Raw genomic sequence first — 17767 nt, 5'->3', positions numbered from 1 at the left:
GCATTTAAAAGAACAAAGTAAATTTTAAAGATGTTGTTGCTTTTCCCTGTTCAATTTGACCTAAATTCCTGAAGTTGTCACTCAGCAGCAGTTTTCCTTGGGTGAGCTGTAGCAGTAGGTTAGCTTCTCTTACTTTGCAGAGCTTTGAGCATGCCTTAAAGTAGTTCAGGGCCCACATTCTAACCTTGTCACAATCCTGACAAATCCTACTCTGTCCAAAATCAGTGGCTTTGATCCACTTCAAAATGAGCTGTTCATTCCATGCTTTTTCAGCCCCATTACCCATAATCCCCATCCAGTGGAGGAGACATGATGAAAACCTAACCTCTTCTTTTCCAAGTTTTTATTTTCGTACTGGTTTCTCATTTTTTATGTTCCTTATGCTTCTGAGGGATCATTTCCAGAAGTTTTCTGGGTCCCTGCTGATGACCAGGAGTTGTATGCTCCTAGTTTAAGGCCCTGCTTTGCTCTGTTCTGGTGTAACTCACATTTCCATTATTTGATTCCATCTGTGGCCTTGCCCTCACCTTTCACAGCTCACATTTTCAGTCTCATGCATGTTCTACTGCACCCCTACTCTTCATTCCCCCAAATTATAACAATACTTTTAAACTTACAAAGGGGCAAACAGCATGCATTATTCTGTAGACAAACAAGGCAGGGGTTCCATATGGCATAAATCCAAGTACAGGACTTATGAAACCTACCACCAGACTCCCAACAACCAGTGTTTCTGTCTAGAAAGGATTATCCAAATATAATTTGAAGAGGATCTGGCAATAAATATTCCCCAGAATTAAAATCCTCAGGGAAGCTGCATCTCCAGTGAGGTTCTGGCTCCTTTACAGGGTTTTCCTGAGTAGTTCCACATCACTGGATTCACATGGAAGGGAATCATCTCACAGGCTAGTAAGGGGATTATCAAATGCTTTTGTTTTTCCACAAAGAACTATTCTTGGGTTTCATCATGTTACCTATTTTATATGCAATGTTGTGTTAATCAAGTCCCAGGTAAGTCAAAGCCCTAAGTCAGCCTAACAATCTGATTTCCCTAAAACAAGTGTACCTCATCATCCTTTATACAAGATAAGACCTCCATGCCTTGTCTTGACATTTCAGAGTTTTAGCTTTCTGTAACACAGCCATTTATCAGGCACATAAGTATTCTGTGCTCCCTGCTCTGCTTCTTTCAGGGCTCCAAGGGAACAGCACTTTGTTCCCTTTTTTTTTTCCTCTTTAAAAAAAAAATTAGTCCTTTTTCTGGAGGAGTGTTAAGGGACCTGAAATCCCCCCAAAAAGGCAAAAAGAGAAAGTAAAAAAAAAAAAATATTTTTTTTTCTGGAATTTTCTTCAAAGGTTTTATGATCACAAAACTGTCTGGTTTTATCAAAAGTAACACAGCCTGAGAATGCTGGGGTTAAGGCCCAGAAGTCCCTGTGGAAGCCTGCTTATCAAAAGGTACAAATATTAGCCTGACACCAAAAAGAGGAGAGAGAAAAGGGAAAGAATATCATCACTTGGGAAAATCAAATTGTGGCACTCCATCAAGAGACTGCAGGTGCTCAAACATCTTCCTCCAGGATGTTATTTAAACAAAGCCCCAAACCCGAAAAGCTCCTAATTCAGTGGCCTCATTGGCTTTATTCAAGAAGACATGAAGAAAAGAATACAAAAAAGCAGGAAACATATTTTTTTGGTATTGCTGATCTGTTGAAAAGAAAGTGAATCTCCAAGAAAGAGCCAGAAAGACAGAAAGTTCTCCATGGCAAAAGTGCAGTCTGAAGTCCATTAGATTATTTATGAAATACTCTGAATTCACTGAATTCCACTGAAAGGGATGGCAATGGCTGCTGAGTTTGAAATTAAAGATGCATCTGGTTGTGATTCACAAGTACCTATGTGTACATCACAGCACTGTTCTGCTTTGTGCGCAGCTTGTCTTCTGCGGTGAGCCACAAGCCACACTGCCTTCCTCCTGATTCCCAAGAAAGATGAGGAATGATGTTACCAGTGGTGGAAAAAACCCTAAATGATCACCAGAAAGTTTCCCAACAAGTAGGTATCCCAAAGATGTTACTGGAGTAATTGTTGTATCTCAATGCTCATAGGAAAAACTCAGATCAAATAAATCTTGACTGTATCTTACAGGAATCACTCAAACATGCTGAGATGGCCTTTCATGCTCAAGTGCTATTTTTCAGGATGATTTTATTCGCTTCATAGGGTTTGGTGTGAAACTTCATGCCACAGAGAATTTTTCCAAACAACATTATTGTCACTTTGGGTTGACAACTTTGAAGCTTTCCTTTAAAAGGAGGAGGAAAGCATTTCATGTAAAGATAAAGGAAATAAAGCACTTCTATTTGAGGCTAAGTGAAAATCAGTGACTATTTAGGTTATTAAAAAAAATGCTGTCAATTTCCTGCAAACTTCTAGGAGGAACAAGCCTCACACCAGTTTACTCTGAGTTTGCTACCCAGCCTTTCTCCTAAATTAAACTGCAGCTATACTTGAACACTTACTCTTCTGCTTAGAGCATCAGTTATAAGCCGCATTCAGGACTGTGGGTATTCATACAGGCCAGTGCAATTCTACACAAGAATTCCAGTTCTTTCTCCAGGTTTTAACAAGTCTCAGATCCACCCAAACCTGAATCCACATAGAAATTTACCTCAGCTGTTGTAGTCATTTCTTCACACTATTGTCCTGAATATTGACCAAAACTGATTTACACAAGATGGTTCTTATCCTTGGGCAAATTTGCATGTTTTGAAATCTGTAACAGACCCTGACAAGCCAGTATGGTTTTGGCCCAGCATTATCAGAATAAGAAATAAAAATTGCAAATTTTTATTTCATCAGTAATTCACATGGCAGAAATCCTTTTATCCATCCAATTTTACTTATAAACTGTAGATGAAGTCAGGTTCACAATGTCTGTACTTAGTCAGCTGTCCCATAGGCATTCCTGGTGATGTGACTGTGAGATTAACAGAGATTTAATAACATTTAAAAGTTTCCTAGGATCTCTGTAGGGCAGCAGTGCTGACAGCCTCAGGCTGAGCAGTCCCAGCAGTGGTGCTGGTGGCAGTGGGAAAATGCAGTGAGGTAGGTGTTCACTGGCATGAGCAGTGCTGATATTGCAGATATCATCTGGCACTGGGTTAGCTGAGCAATTACACTGGAGAGCTCTTCAACACAGCACTTCCATTTTTCCATAATCTCTCTTTGGGCATTATTAACCTTTACAGTTTTTCACAATAATTGGTTTTCAGTGTCCCATTTCAAACAGCATATTTATAAATACACCAATACTGCAACATTCTGCTGCCAAAACTGTGGGCATTCTCTTCATTTGCATGACACTTATCTTGATTATCTGTCACTTTAGAATGCTGCAAATCTGAAATGCATCAGTACTGGAAACAAACGTGACATGGGCATGCAAACAGTGAGGATACACAAGAGTGGACATTTGTCATCCCTTGTCAAGGGAAGCACAACCTGCTGATTTCATCATGGAGCTATGGCTCTGCTCCCACACTCATCAATACTGATCTCAGACCTGCTGAATCACCTGGCAGGACAAACAGTGCCAGGCAGGCAGAGGCCCACAGCCACATTTCTTTAGGACCAGACTGAGATAGGGAAGGACAAGCAGCAGCTGACATCATATATAGTCTAATTCTAGCCCAAAAGAAGCATATGTATATTTTTAATTACCAAGTTCTACTGAGCAAAGGGAGATTTCTCAAATTCAGGAACACAATTTTTTTTGAGCATTCAGCTTCTGGATTTGCAGCTTGGGAGAGGTGGGGTGGGTATTTGGTCAAAGAAGATTTGGGGTTTTTTTCCTGTTTCTGGAGTAGCTGGGAAAATGGGTTTGAAGAGGAGCAGCAAACTGAAGGGAAAAAGCAGCAATACAAGCCTGCATGACAAAGATTTTCTCTGAACCTCAGCCTTCTGCAAAGGACACCTTCCCAAAAGCACAAAGGATGACAGCAGATTTTGTGCTGGCTGTGATGTATATGAGAGCAACACGAAGGACAAAGGGGTTTTTAAGTCTTTTTAAGTCTGTGGTCAAATATACAGTGATCATCTGTCACAGAACAACAATACAACCTGATGGTAGTTAGGACATCAATGAAGTAATTACCTCCATTCACACCAAAAGGTGACTGGAGAGTGTGGTGAACCAAAGTACATTAATACAAAAGGAGGAGAAACAGAGATCCATTCATGTCTCTGCCAGATAAATGCATTGCATAAAGCTATCTCTATCATTTGGATGTGATCTCCTGGGTACATCAGCACTCCCAGTCTTTCATGCCTGGATTTATCAATAGATACTAATCACTAAGCACAAAACACATACTTCAGTTTAGCATTCTCAAATGAGGCCTTAAAAGTAACTCTTTTTTTTTTTTTTTTCTTATCTACCATATGATTAGAAGATTCCTTGCATTTTTCTTTGGAGTGATAGTAATATGTAATTGCTGCACTTAAGTGAAATCAAAGCACAGCTTTTAAAGTTGGTGTAGTGTACACATCTGACAGAAGTGAAAAGAATGTTACCTCAAGCCAAGCTGTTTGATTTTCCTTTCTCTTAGCTCAATTTGCTACAAGATGCTTCACCAACAGCAGATTGTCCTTAACCAGTACATAAAGAGAAACAGCCCTAACATATTGTCACGAATATTTGCCACCTCAAAATCTACTCGCCCATCTCCACTACCACAATGAAGATAACAAAGCAGGCTAATTATACTTAATTCCTCTACCTAAGGCATAATACTTTGGCTGAGCAGACTGCTAATAATTTAACAAGGTGTAATAAAAATCAGAGTATCTATCCATATGCATCTGCTATATCTACATTAATGGAGACTTAGCACTTTGTATTCTCACCACAAAAAAGTCCAAATATATCTGCGCTCAAAAAGCCCACAATGTAAAGAGGAACATTTTATCATTTTATGTTCATAAAATCAGAGAAAGAGAAGAGGAGAATTGATGAGTGCCATAGTTCATCTAAAGTATTATCTTTGTGAGTTTTCATGTATTGATTTTGGCAGAAATAGGATCAAACCTTGCTGTCACTTACAATAGTAAGAAAGTGTTTAGGTAATGCCTGATTAGGTTTTAGTGTGCAAAACAAAATTGCCTGGGTATTCTGATGGTTATATCCTACCATAACACAGATCTAATAAAAAAAGGAATGAGTAATATAGCGATAAAACAAGTTTTATCAGGTCATCATTTTGTCACTGAACCCGTGGTTTTTACAAAAACATCAAAGCCAAGAGCTCAGCACTCACCCTGCAGCACTCAGTAGCTGCTGGCTTGCATGGTCACAGAGATTAAAAGAGCTTGAGCAAGTCTGGACTTAGTGTCACTATTATCTGCTTTGACGTTTTTTACAATTTTCATCAATGAAAATAAGCTGTACTTATGTGAAACACACCGAAATCACATTTCAGTGATGTTCAGAAATAATTTCTGTCATTTAGATTGCTTTGCTTTGGATGAGACTGGTGGCTCTGCATGAAGTACTGCCTCAAACTTTGTTTAAGAGAAACGCTGTAGTTTCTGTTACCCTCAGGTCAGATTTCCCAAGCAGTTTCAAAAACCACAACACTGAGAGACCTGTTTAAACAGAACATACATTTTGTGAGAAAATACAAGTTAGAGAAATGCATGTCATTATGTCTGGTCAGTACAGATGAGTCCTGTCTTTGCCCTGGAGGGACAGAGATGGGTTTGCAGTTCCCACTGAGCTCTTCTCCCTCCATGGCTCCCATTTCCCAGTTCTCAGTGATATCCATGAGGACACTCATGGATAAACAGCCTGGAAAATGGCAATTCAAAAAGCACAGATTTAAACGGGTACAAACTGAAAATGGTGGCCAAGCATTGGATTCTAAGTTCTTATCTCCAAATCTGTGGCACTGGCTTTAGCTTCAGTCCATAGGAGAGACAGGGAGTATTTTGGAAGCACCTGTGCCAAACAGATCCCAAACACAGATGTCTGATTCTCAGAGTGGCGCTCAGTCACAACTTTAGCTCCAGGCCACAACTGTGCTAACAGCCCTGTGCTAATGAAGGGAAACTTTCCCAAAGATTAGCACCGCACTTCATCTTCTTTAATAAAATATGTTCTGGAATTATTCATCTGGCACATCATAAAATAGCTGGTTTCTTTTAATTATTTTTTTTAAATCTGATAGCCGACAATGAGTCTGTGATTTGCAATTTCTCTCTCATTTCTGTAATCACCCGTACTGTGACTGAACAAATCTGAAATGGAACAGGAAACTGTGTAAGGAAAACTAAGCAAATCCCAAAGAGATACCACCTTTGAGGCAAAAGCAAAGGGAAGGGAACAAATAAGTGAGTGAGGGAATGGACTGGTTTGTACAGCTGGTTTAACTTCAGGAATCAGACCCAGACATCTCTGCACTGTTCTAGTGTAGTTTTTCCTGGGTTCCTCTCTTGTCACTTGTGGGGGTACAGGTACATACAACAGGCAAAGAACGAGTGTTCCTTTTGCACCCAGAAACAGTCATTCCTGGAAAAGCACAGTTCAAGTGTGCTGAGATGCCTTTAAAACAAACAGCTTTGTTGTTCAGTACTGGACTCACTATACCTCCTACAAATAGAAAACAGGGAAAACAAATTAACAACAAACTCAACCTTTTGGAGACGTCTCTGGCTATTATCAGACTCAGAACTTTGGAAAGAGATTTTCTTCAGCAGTCACCTGGAGGACAATGCAAGGAACTGTTCTTTCACTTGCTTTTTCTCACCCCTATTCAATAATGCTCTCCCACAGTATCAAGAATTACTGCTTTATACACAGTAATAGAGTAGGACCTGTGAAATAAAGCACACTTCTGACTGCCAGTGAGTAGCAACCAACAGGCTGAGTGGGACTAAGGGAGCTGGGCAAGCCCAGGGGATTGTGCTGTTCAGGAAAAGGGGAGCTGCACTGCCCAAACCCTGCAGGCACGCTCAGCCTTTCACCTCCACACACAGACCTCCAGATGCCTGCTCCTGCCTGCCTTCCCTGGCTCCTTCCCTTCTCCAGGCCCAGCTCCCATCACACGGGCCATTCCTGACCACTGTGCCTCTCTCTGTAGTTAGAGTCAGCAGCCTTCCACCAGCAGGACAATTTAAGGGGGCTGCACAAACCCGCTTGCCATTCCTTCATGTTTGGTGCTACACTGACATCTTGTGGCCCTTAACCCTGGGAGGCTGTAAACAAGGCCAGCAGATTTCCAAGGGTTTCTGCAAGGATGCAGCAATGTCGAGTTTGGAAAGCAGCGCTGATTTACCTCTCGATTCCTGTCTGCTTGAATTCCTGTTCCAGCCTTTGTGTGTCCATTCTGGCAACAAACTTTTATGTTAAGTCTCTCCAATTAAACAATAATCAAGTCAAAAGTAGTAACAAACAGACTGTAAAGCTAAACCAGAACTGCAGCATGTGAGCCCTTTGTGCAGAATGAAGCAAATACTCAGTCTGAGGAGAAAGCAGAGTCTACAGGTACCTATTGCCTTCATACTCCGTTAGCAGGCCCTGTGCTTGGTTTTATAAAGCTGTGGTTTTAAATTGCTGCAACTATCTACACATTACTTCAGCTGTTATTCAAGAAAATTTCCAAGAACAAAACCATATGGGTGATCTGGTACTATTTAGCCACCATACTTTATGATCAACAGTAAGAATAAAAGCAAGAAAATGTATTTGGAAACAATGCCAGTAGTTGTATCCACATATTAAAGCTACCTGAAATTAAATCATATGCCTCTATCCATACGAGATAGAGCTCTCATACTCTCATAATATACCCAAATGGAGACTTTCTTTGTCTGTATCCTTATGGGGAGTGGAGAAATAAAAGCAGACACTATAGAGGTGGGTATAATTCCTTAACCCTAAATAGGTTTTTATACAGCTACAAAGAAAAAATGAAAAGACCTGGAGCTGAAACGCAGTATAGATGATACAGCAAGTAAAGGGATTTTAGTATTGAAAACATGAGAGACCACACTTCAATCCAGATTCACCCCTCCAGCACTCATCCACCTCAGCTAAAACAGGATTTCTGATGCTGCAGGGTAGGTCAATGCAGAAACATATTCTTCTGTAGGATGACTGGAGGTTCTGCTTGGATGCACTGAGCTTTGGAGGCATTGATCTTTCCCGTCAGTAATTACTGTGTTATCTAACTAGCTAGATTAAAAACTACAAGCTGAAGTGTTTCAGAGAAGCATCTAGAACTAAGATCTCATAGCTTATTTATAAGCAAGGTACTGCAGCTAAAATAAATGGGATGCAATATCCCAGCTGAAATAAATGGGATACTGGATTTAGGGTAGGGATCATTACATGCATAGTCAAATACCTAAATCCAAGTCAATCAATTTAATTTCTTATTCCTAATACTACAACAGGTAAAGTTCCTTTTTTTATCTGGTAAATGATCAGTGTATAATATTAGACAATTAGATCATCACAGAAGCAATGTGGGAGACACAAAGAGTCATAACTGCTAGAAGGGCTTCCCTATATAGAAAATAAAGGAAGATCTCACTGGAAAACCTAGCCTAAGGGATGCAACTTCTTTTCTTAGAAAAATACTGAAAGAAAACAAAATGTTTTCCACGTTCATCATAGGGCCTGGTGTAATCACTGGCAAAAAAAGGGACATTGCAAGGGCACATCTTTCCCTCCTGCAGATGTCACTGGCTGCAGGAGGGTACGGATCCCTGCACAGGAGACTCCTGAGAATGGGAGCAGGGAAGGAGGTGAAGAGAGAGAGAGGACTGACTTGACTGGTGGGCTCCAACTCAGCAAGCCCAGGACAGTGACAGAAGCTATTGTAGACAACCTATGAAATAAACTATCCAACCTATGAAATAAACTGTAATAAAACAGCCACATTCCTCTCCAAAAGCTATGTTCTGTCTCTACCATGTCAAACTTCCATTCTTTATGAATAAGAACATGCTTCTCTGGTGCAGCCTGTGTTTATTCATAGGCACCATACCTGCTCTTGGCTTTTGTGCCAGCACCCTCCTTTCACCCACAGCTCTTGTCTCTCCTGGTGTATTTTTATAGGCTGTTCTCATATTGTCTCTCACCCTTCATTAGGCTCAAGGGAGCAGACAAAGCACGTCTAATCTCCTTTCATGAGGGCTGTCAGTGCAGCGGACTGTGCCTGTGGTGCTTCAGAGCCCTCTGGTTTGATGAGAGCTGCAGTCCATCCCAGATGATCTCTCCAGTGGTGGCAACTCCTCATTCTCTGCCCAGGCAACACTTGTCCCCTCTCAGGCTAAGGTTCCACTCACCCTCCTTAAGGGCTGTACAGGACAGGCAAGACCAGGGGGGCTCCTTTTCTTTAAGCTGCTTGCTTTCACTCTCTGTTTCACCTTGAACTTTTATTCCAGACCTCAAGATAACTCTGTGGGCAGAAGTGCCCTCTATATAACTTTTTTCCCAGCATGTTTGCTGCTTGTCATGGGCAGACCTTTTCCTCTTGCAGGTACAGCAGCCTGTCACACTTTGTCACCGGGAGCAGTGCAAACCTGTCTCATCACAGCAGCCAGGAAAGAATTCCTGTTCCTGAGACCCTGCACACCTAAGGCACGACTTCTTCCTGATGAGCAACACTACCACCAACAAAAACAACTCAGGCAAAGCAAGCATGGCATCCTAAGTGACTGGGATTTGCAATGACAAAATCAGTGGGAACACACTGGGTGTGTTTGGGTTTGAGTCAAATATCCCATATCCCAGATTTCTGCATCAAACAGAAAAAACATGCTGTACTAATACTATCTTCTGGATTGAAAGCCATTTAAGCAATCAGAAATATGGGTAGTGATAAGTTGTCACATATCATATTAAAAGAAAATGTGTCAAGGACTTCCCACACAACGTTATTCATCGTTGTGTTTTAGCTTTGTAGCAGAAATGGCAGAAACTTCATTTGAATTTGTTTTTAAAAAAAACTAAGTTAAAGATTAATTGTAACTACAAAGGTATTTTGTGGGAGAAAACTTTCATTGGCAGACATATTAAATCAGAATTTGATCTAGTATAGCTTTTTTTACCTAGCATGTCTATGATAGCCAGAAATAAGGGAAAGAAAATAAAATGTCAGCAGATTGGAGTATTTTCAAGAGTGGGAATTGGAGCCCCTTCAACACTTCCAGAACTGGAAAGATTACTTATTTTCCTTCACTTGTTCTGTGAGGTCAGCAGAGTTTTGTGGAGCTAAAATATGAATTTACTGAGCAACTGAGCATGGGATAAAGTTGGCAACTAGAACAAGACTTCAGATACACCAAAAAATTCACTGCCATGCAGTCAGGCTCTGCTCCTTTTATACTACTCAGGAAACTCTGGCAAACTCCTCTGTTGGGTATAATCTTAACATGGAAGCTTCCAGCAGGTTCATGGCAGCTGGAGCTGCCCTCTCCAACGACACTCAGCCACAGGGAACGCACTGGGAGGGTGTAAACCCACTCCTTATCCCAGGCTGGAAACCCTTGAAATCTGCCATCAGCAGACACGAGTTAGAACAAGCTCTCTTCTTGTTAGATAGGAGCTAAAAAGAAAACAGAGATTCTGAGAAACAAATCTCACTCTGTTGGAGACATCCACTTCACTTCTGCACTCCAGGAAAAAAAACAGACCAGTAAAACTGGCAGTGTGCATAAAAATAGCCTCAGCACTAATTAAACAGGTTGTAGCAGGTGCCAAAAGGACTGGTGGCAGCAGTTACAGAAAGAAAATAATTGGGCTTGATCTCCAAGTCTAATGTTATCTGCAATAGGGATTTGACAGCAATTCTGTTCTGTAAAAAGCTGCTGGACTGACACATGTTGAATGCTGTTATCTGACACCCATCAAGTCAACACAGTATATTCAGAGGCAAAGCTCACTCCAGTTACTCCCCCTTGCCCTCCCACCACGGCCTGACCCAGGGCAGGTGAGCAGTGCAGAAAGCAGACAGCTCTGCTCCCACACAGCCAGCCCTGACACATCCATGGTGATGGGAGCGTGCCTGAAAATGTGAATTCTTGTCCCTGGGCCCAGATACTTGCAAAGAGAGAACATCATCCCATCGTGTGAAAGGAAGATGTGAAAAGAAAGACACAAAAAAAAAAAAAAAAAAGGCCAAATAGTGAATCCCAGACTCCCAAGGAAAAACATGATGGGACTACAGCCATCAGAACAGCACAGATGAAGACAAGCACTTCATTAGGAGGGACAGACTCCCAGCATGGGCCACAGCCAGAAACAGAAAAAGTGAAGTCAGGTTCTGGGACTTCAATGCTTTTCAGCTTTGTGACTGTCAAAAAAAGCCAGACTACAAGAAGAGCCCCAGCATGAGCATATTTTGAGTCAGGGATGTCAGCTCTGTCTGAAGTGCTACTGCTTGCAAACCTCCCCTCAGTGGCCTGTTATGAATAATGAACAGAAACATCACCAAATGAACTCATTTGTCACATACATTTAAACCCATCTCTCTATTATTTTGGAGGGAATTAAAAATATTTTCATGAGCACTGGGCCTGTTCAAAACCAGTTCAACACAGGGAGAAACCAATTACCACAAATAGCTCTTGTGGCTGAAGTGGGATGCTTTGGAGAAGCCATCTGCATGGCTTCACCCCTTAAAAAAAAAAACACAAAAAAACCTTGGCATTTACCAGGGGAAAAAAGCTGTGTCTGTTTTACTCGCTGTGATATTCTGTGTCCCAGTCCCTGGATCAGGTGTATGAACTCTTATTCTATGTCTTAACAATACAACTAAAATATCTCTTTTCAGTGATCTACTTTAAAAACATTTTCTTTTGAAATTCTCCTTATCAACTTTTCTCCTGCAGAGATTTTCATATATTTGCATTACTTTTTTAGCTTAATGGAAGCAAACTTCCTTGAACATTTTTGGTAATGCATCCATATTATTCTTCCTGCATATCATTCAGTGACATCGAACTGTATCCTTACAGAACATGAACCATTTTCTAGTCTAACCTTATTTATTATTATAGCAAAATAGTAATTTTAAATAGAAGAAATCTCAACTCTGAGATGAAATGAGGCCTCAGAGTGAAAGGGAATATCAGTCTTTGTACTTATGCAATCAGGATATTGGAAAGCTGCTACAGGTGACTAGTAGCATTTCCAACTTTCAAAAACCTGAAGTGATTTTGAGGCTGGTGCAGTGGCCTCCCTGCAGTTATGAAATGATGTAATGAAGATGAATGCTGCCTGCCAGCACTGTGTCCTGGGCAGCCCCCAGCCTCTGCTGCAACATGCACTTCGCTCTGGGAAATACACTGTGAAGCAGCAGGCTGAATGGAGTTTAACAGACCACAGCTCTGCTCCTTCAGAGAAAAAACTTGGAGGCATTTTATTTTACATGGAGAAAGCCCTGAGAGGTTTCTTCTGAAATGCTCAGCCCCAGCCACAAAGCTGCTTGGAGCAGCCCTCTCCACTTGTGTCTTGCACAGCCTGCACACCAGCACCAGCACAGAGGAACCTCTCAGGACGTGAGCAGGATGATCACACACTTCTTTTTCTTTCATTTATTTATAATGCATGCTGGAACAAGGCTATCTACATGCCTTTTGGCTGCTACTCTTTAATACTCTTGAAGTCAAAATGCACATGCAGGGTGCAGTCATTGTCACAAAGCCATTAAACATACTTTTATCTCATTTTAATACAGTTTAATTTGGTTTTCCTATTAATATTCCTGCTATTTTCATTTGATACTGTATTGGTTCTAATTGCTCCCCAGCTCCCAAAAAGATACAAAGCCTAACTGAGCTGGAAGAGAAAATACTCCTCTTTCTGCTACTGCTGCATCTGCCTCTGGGCAGGGTGGCACAAGGGAGTCAGGATCTAGCACTGTCAGGCTGTCTCTGCCATGGATATTCAACCACTGCCCCTCTAGCTGGCAGCTTGTGGCACTCCTGAATAAACCAGGGCTAGTAAAATACGAAAACAGAGCTTTTCACTTGGTCCATCTCTCACCTGGCTCCAGGTTGAATTATTATTTAATGTTTATTCTAGGAGAAGTATAACCAGGATAAAGTTGGGTAGAGGATATATGTCATCACAGAGGCAGCAAAGGAGTTATTAGATCAAGCAATATTGATTCCTGCCACAGTCATTTTTACTCAGAAAATAAGCTAGGAGATACCCTGAGCACCCTATATGGCTCATTCACTTTTTTCTTTATTTTTCTTTATTTTTCTTTTTTAATGAGGATATTCCCAAACCTGTAGTAAGGGCAGTTATTTTTGGCTTTATTAAAAAAAAAAGAGATGCCCTGATCCAGACTCTCATGTTTCAAAAACCAGATTTAGCATAAATATCCTTAGCATTACAATCAGACAAAACCACCAAGCATTTTGTTTATGGAGGAAATTCTAACCAAGGTAGAAAACTTGACAATTTTTTTCATTGAAGCACAAATGTTTCCATTTTATACTTTAATATTTTTCCAGTTATTTCTTTTTCATACAGTCAGCCCAAGAAACCTCCTAATGATCACTCAAGACACTGTCACAGACACAGGGACCAGGAGCTCAGGAGGTTCAGGTGGCTGCTGTACAAACACCTAAATCTGTGCTAATGACCAGAAACTCCCTGGGAGTCAGCAGAAGGAAAAGGATGTTTTAGAACAAAATTGACTCTCATGAAAATACTTTAGGAGAGAAGACACAGGCCCTGGAAGTGCTTATTTCTTTCTGGTAGCTATTAACTGAGCCTTTGTGTCTGTGTTTGCTCACCTAAATCCAGCCCCTGTGGCACTAATCAAAACCATGGACTGCGGTGGAGGAGGAGAACTTGGGGAGTGCCAGAGGGGTGCTCAGGAATAAAAGATTGCTCCTAGTCCCAAATGACTGCAGTGGATGAGAAAATTATATTTACCCTCAAAAGAAAACTTTTCTATTGCCTGAATCTCATGTAGTACTTTTCCCTGGTTTTCAACTCAAAATAAGTATAGATTTTCTAAGCTAAAATTAATTTCCCTGGCACTAGCTATTCAGTGACTTACTCTAGAGTATTTTAGGATTAATCACCACTGTTTTCACATGATGTCAATATTCTGCAATGGAATATGTATGAGGGCAGCTTGACTCTTCTAGAAGTAGCTGCTTTGACCCAGAAAGTCTTAATGAGAGAACTAAGTTGTTTTAAAAAGCAAAAGGGACAAAAAGACCTTCTTTTAAAAGTTGCATAAGGTCATTTTAAAAACTATTTAGATTTTAACTTAGAGAACTTCCTAAAAGATCCATAAAGAAAATCAACCCATAACAATTAATTTAATCTTTTCCCACTCAAGTTATTAATTTAATGACAGTTATGGTACAAAAAATAAATGGTTCAAATCAGAATTGTACCTCAGCTGACCATATCCCTATCAATTAAACATGCAACAAACTTACTCTCTTGACTTCAGTCTCTTATTCTTGCATCTTGGAGCCCATAAATCAACAAGCAGCAAATTTAGGGCTGTGGCTTTCTACCCCTTGAGCATATGGCCTGCACTTCATTTTTTTAGGATCTATGCAGCCTGGGGCACACCATGTTATGCTGTCTGAGGAAAGCAAAACCAAAAAAGAAATCAAAAAACCAATCAAACAAACAAAACCACCAAGAACTTGCTTTTGAATGACCATCTTGTGAGCCAGGAAAAATATTAAGAATGTGCACAGATGTTTGAATGAATCAATGCACTCATCTCTGTTTTTCTCAGAGCTGGAGTGCAGCCATCACCTTCCATAGCTAAAAATAGTGTCAGTAGGCAGCTCAGAATGATGCAAATCACCTTCCTTGGTTTTATTTAATATCTCCTGAGTGAGGGACAATTCATTCCTTTGAGATGGTACAGAAAATTAGTGGAATTATACCAGCAGAGAGCAGATAAGAATCCAAGAAAATGACAAAGGATTAAGTATCATTAGTTTGAAAGAAAGCCACTTACATGACTTTTTCCTCCAGCCTTTCTTAACCCTACAATTTTAAGGACAAGAAAAAAGTTCTCCTGGTCATTGATCAATAAAACCCTTAGCCCCACATTTTAGGATAATTTCTGTTTTCTCTAAAAAGCAGTGATTTCTGCAAAAATTCTGTGTGATCATACCCAAGGTCAGCAGCAAAGTCTAAAAAAGCTGTCAACATACTAATAAAATCCCCAAACTTTGCTTTCTCCTTTGTAATCACCAAGGGCTCATCTCCACATCCAGTCAGCAAGATAATTGAATGTCATGGGTGAAAGAACACAGCCCTGCCAAGTTGCTGGGCTGACCTTGAACTCTTTGGCCAGCTCACCACGCACAACTCCTCTTTGTGCAAGTCCCTGAAGAATAAACTCTGAGTAAGCAGATCGATTTCCAGCCATCTTTCTCAAGCATTGCATAGAAACATTCAACAACCTGAGTTATACACTGCAGTAAAACTGGCCCAAAACAAGAAGAGTTTAAAGTTTTGATGTTAAGTTCATTGAATCTGAAGTACATCATGATCTAATGCCTGGACCTGGATTGTACTAAGTATATATGATTATATATATATATATATATATATATTTTTTTTTAAGATAGTAAAATAGATGCATACCTCAGGCAATATGTTATTCTATGACCCCGTTCTCAGATTTTCTTTATATTTCTATGAAAGTGTTATGGGCCTACAGAGTAAACATTATGCTTTCATCCACTTTACACTGCCAAAATGGTGACTAATATAACTATTATGGACTCATTTATTAAGCAAGATTACACACAAGGTGTTCATCATCCAGGAGGAAATTAGTAGCCAGTTGTTTTCACATTACTGTGCATAGTGATGAGTCTGAAGCTGTGGGTCATTCAAGCTTAAAGGCAGGCTGAGGGATGTGGTGCTCTCTGTTTCACACTGAGTGCTTCTGAGACACCCTCTACAATGGTTACACCAAGAGCCAAAGGGTTTGTGTTCTTTGGAGAAAATAATGCAAGAAACTTTTACCCAGTGCTTTTTTTATTTCTTTTTTTATGGGAAATTGAATTGCTTCCTACTATCAGCCAGCTCAAGATGCTCAGGATTGTCTGTTGTCATTTGCTCCTGTTTGGGTTCCTCCCAGGACAGGGTGACAGCAAGGACTAGGAATCACAAGAACAGAAGCCTTATTATTTTCCAAAACACAGCAGTCAGAGTTCAAAAGGCAAGAGGCCCTTTTAAGATACCCAGGCATAATCTGCGTGCTCCCCTTGCAAGCAGAATTTGTAATTAAAGCTGGCATTTGTGAGCAGCCTGCTAGTGCTGGTCATGTTGCTAACAAGCAGAGGGGACATGCCTTGTGACACTGGCACACAATCCGTGAGGAGAGCCAGGCTGCTCCTGCAGGAAACACACACCAGGCATGTGTGCATCTGAGATGGCCTGGAGGGACCCCAGCTGAAGGATGTTTTGGAAACAAAATGGTTATGTAGACACAGCAGGGAAATAGGAGATGAAGCAAGGGATTTAAGATCACTGCTTTGCTTTCCCACAAACTTCTCCTGTGACTTTCTTCCATTTCCTTCTATATAATGCAGATGAGTCAATTTTTATTTTTTTAATATTCTGAAATTGAGAACTTGGAAAGCAAGATAACAAAAGAGTGACAGGATTGAATATTCAGAGCAAAGTCCCTGCATGAGAGATAGAAAATAATTTGGTTCTCCAAAACCCTGTAATAAAGAATTAAGTATTAAAATGCATCTGATTGTTATGCAGGTCATTTTCTCAGATAGAAGGATAGAGCAAAACCAGCTTACTTTTTCTTTTTTAAATTTCTCTCTTTTTTTGGTAATTTAAATAGGTTTTAAGTAGCATGGATATTATGGCTTTGGAGATCACAGACATATTTCAGGTCTCACATTTTTATTACTCACACTGGGCTGCAGGAAAAAGGACCTTGGGTAATCCAGTCACGTAAATTATTTCATGTTTTATTGAAAACCTCACCATCACCAGAGAAGATCTTAAAACAGTCAAAAGGCATATACCATACAGAATCAAATTTATATACAGTTAATTGCTTTGAAGGAGGAAGAACAAGTGAAGCCCTTGAGATTGAGAAGTGTGTTAGCACTAAGTGTGTTAATCTGTTCCGCTTGGCTTCTCAACAGGGGAAAGCGAACCAGCATCCCCAATTCTGTCCTCTCAGAGAGGCTTTTCAGAGCAGATTAGAGCTCTACACCTTGTTTCAGGCTTTGGCTGCAAACAAGCAAGAGGAAAGCAGCCCTGCAATTAACAGGGGTCAGATAGGCTGAAAAGGGAATACCCCTGGTATAGGAAATGCTTGCTAGAGCATTCTGGTGGCAGTCTGAAACATGCCATGACTCCCCCACATCATCCATCCATCCATCCATCCATCCATCCATCCATCCATCCATCCATCCATCCATCCATCCATCCATCCATCCATCCATCCATCCATCCATCCATCCCTTCTTATCTTCAAAGGGGAATGCAATAAAGGCAGGGTAGATGATGAGAAAACCCTTCTGTATTCAAAGAAGTATTTCTGCTAAGCATTTCTTATCAAGGCCACGTAACTATTTAATGCAAAATTTAAAAATAGGTGAAGGCAAAACAGAGAAGACATTGCGTAGTATGAAGCATTTGCTTGCAAAGAGATGCCAAACCACAACACTGGTAAAGACAAGCATGAGGTTTTTCTGTCTTCAGTGAGATCTCTGAACTGATACTATG

The sequence above is a fragment of the Passer domesticus genome, chromosome 8 (assembly GCF_036417665.1).
Source record: "Passer domesticus isolate bPasDom1 chromosome 8, bPasDom1.hap1, whole genome shotgun sequence".
Lineage (NCBI taxonomy): Eukaryota > Metazoa > Chordata > Aves > Passeriformes > Passeridae > Passer > Passer domesticus.
This window is presented reverse-complemented; position numbering follows the sequence as displayed.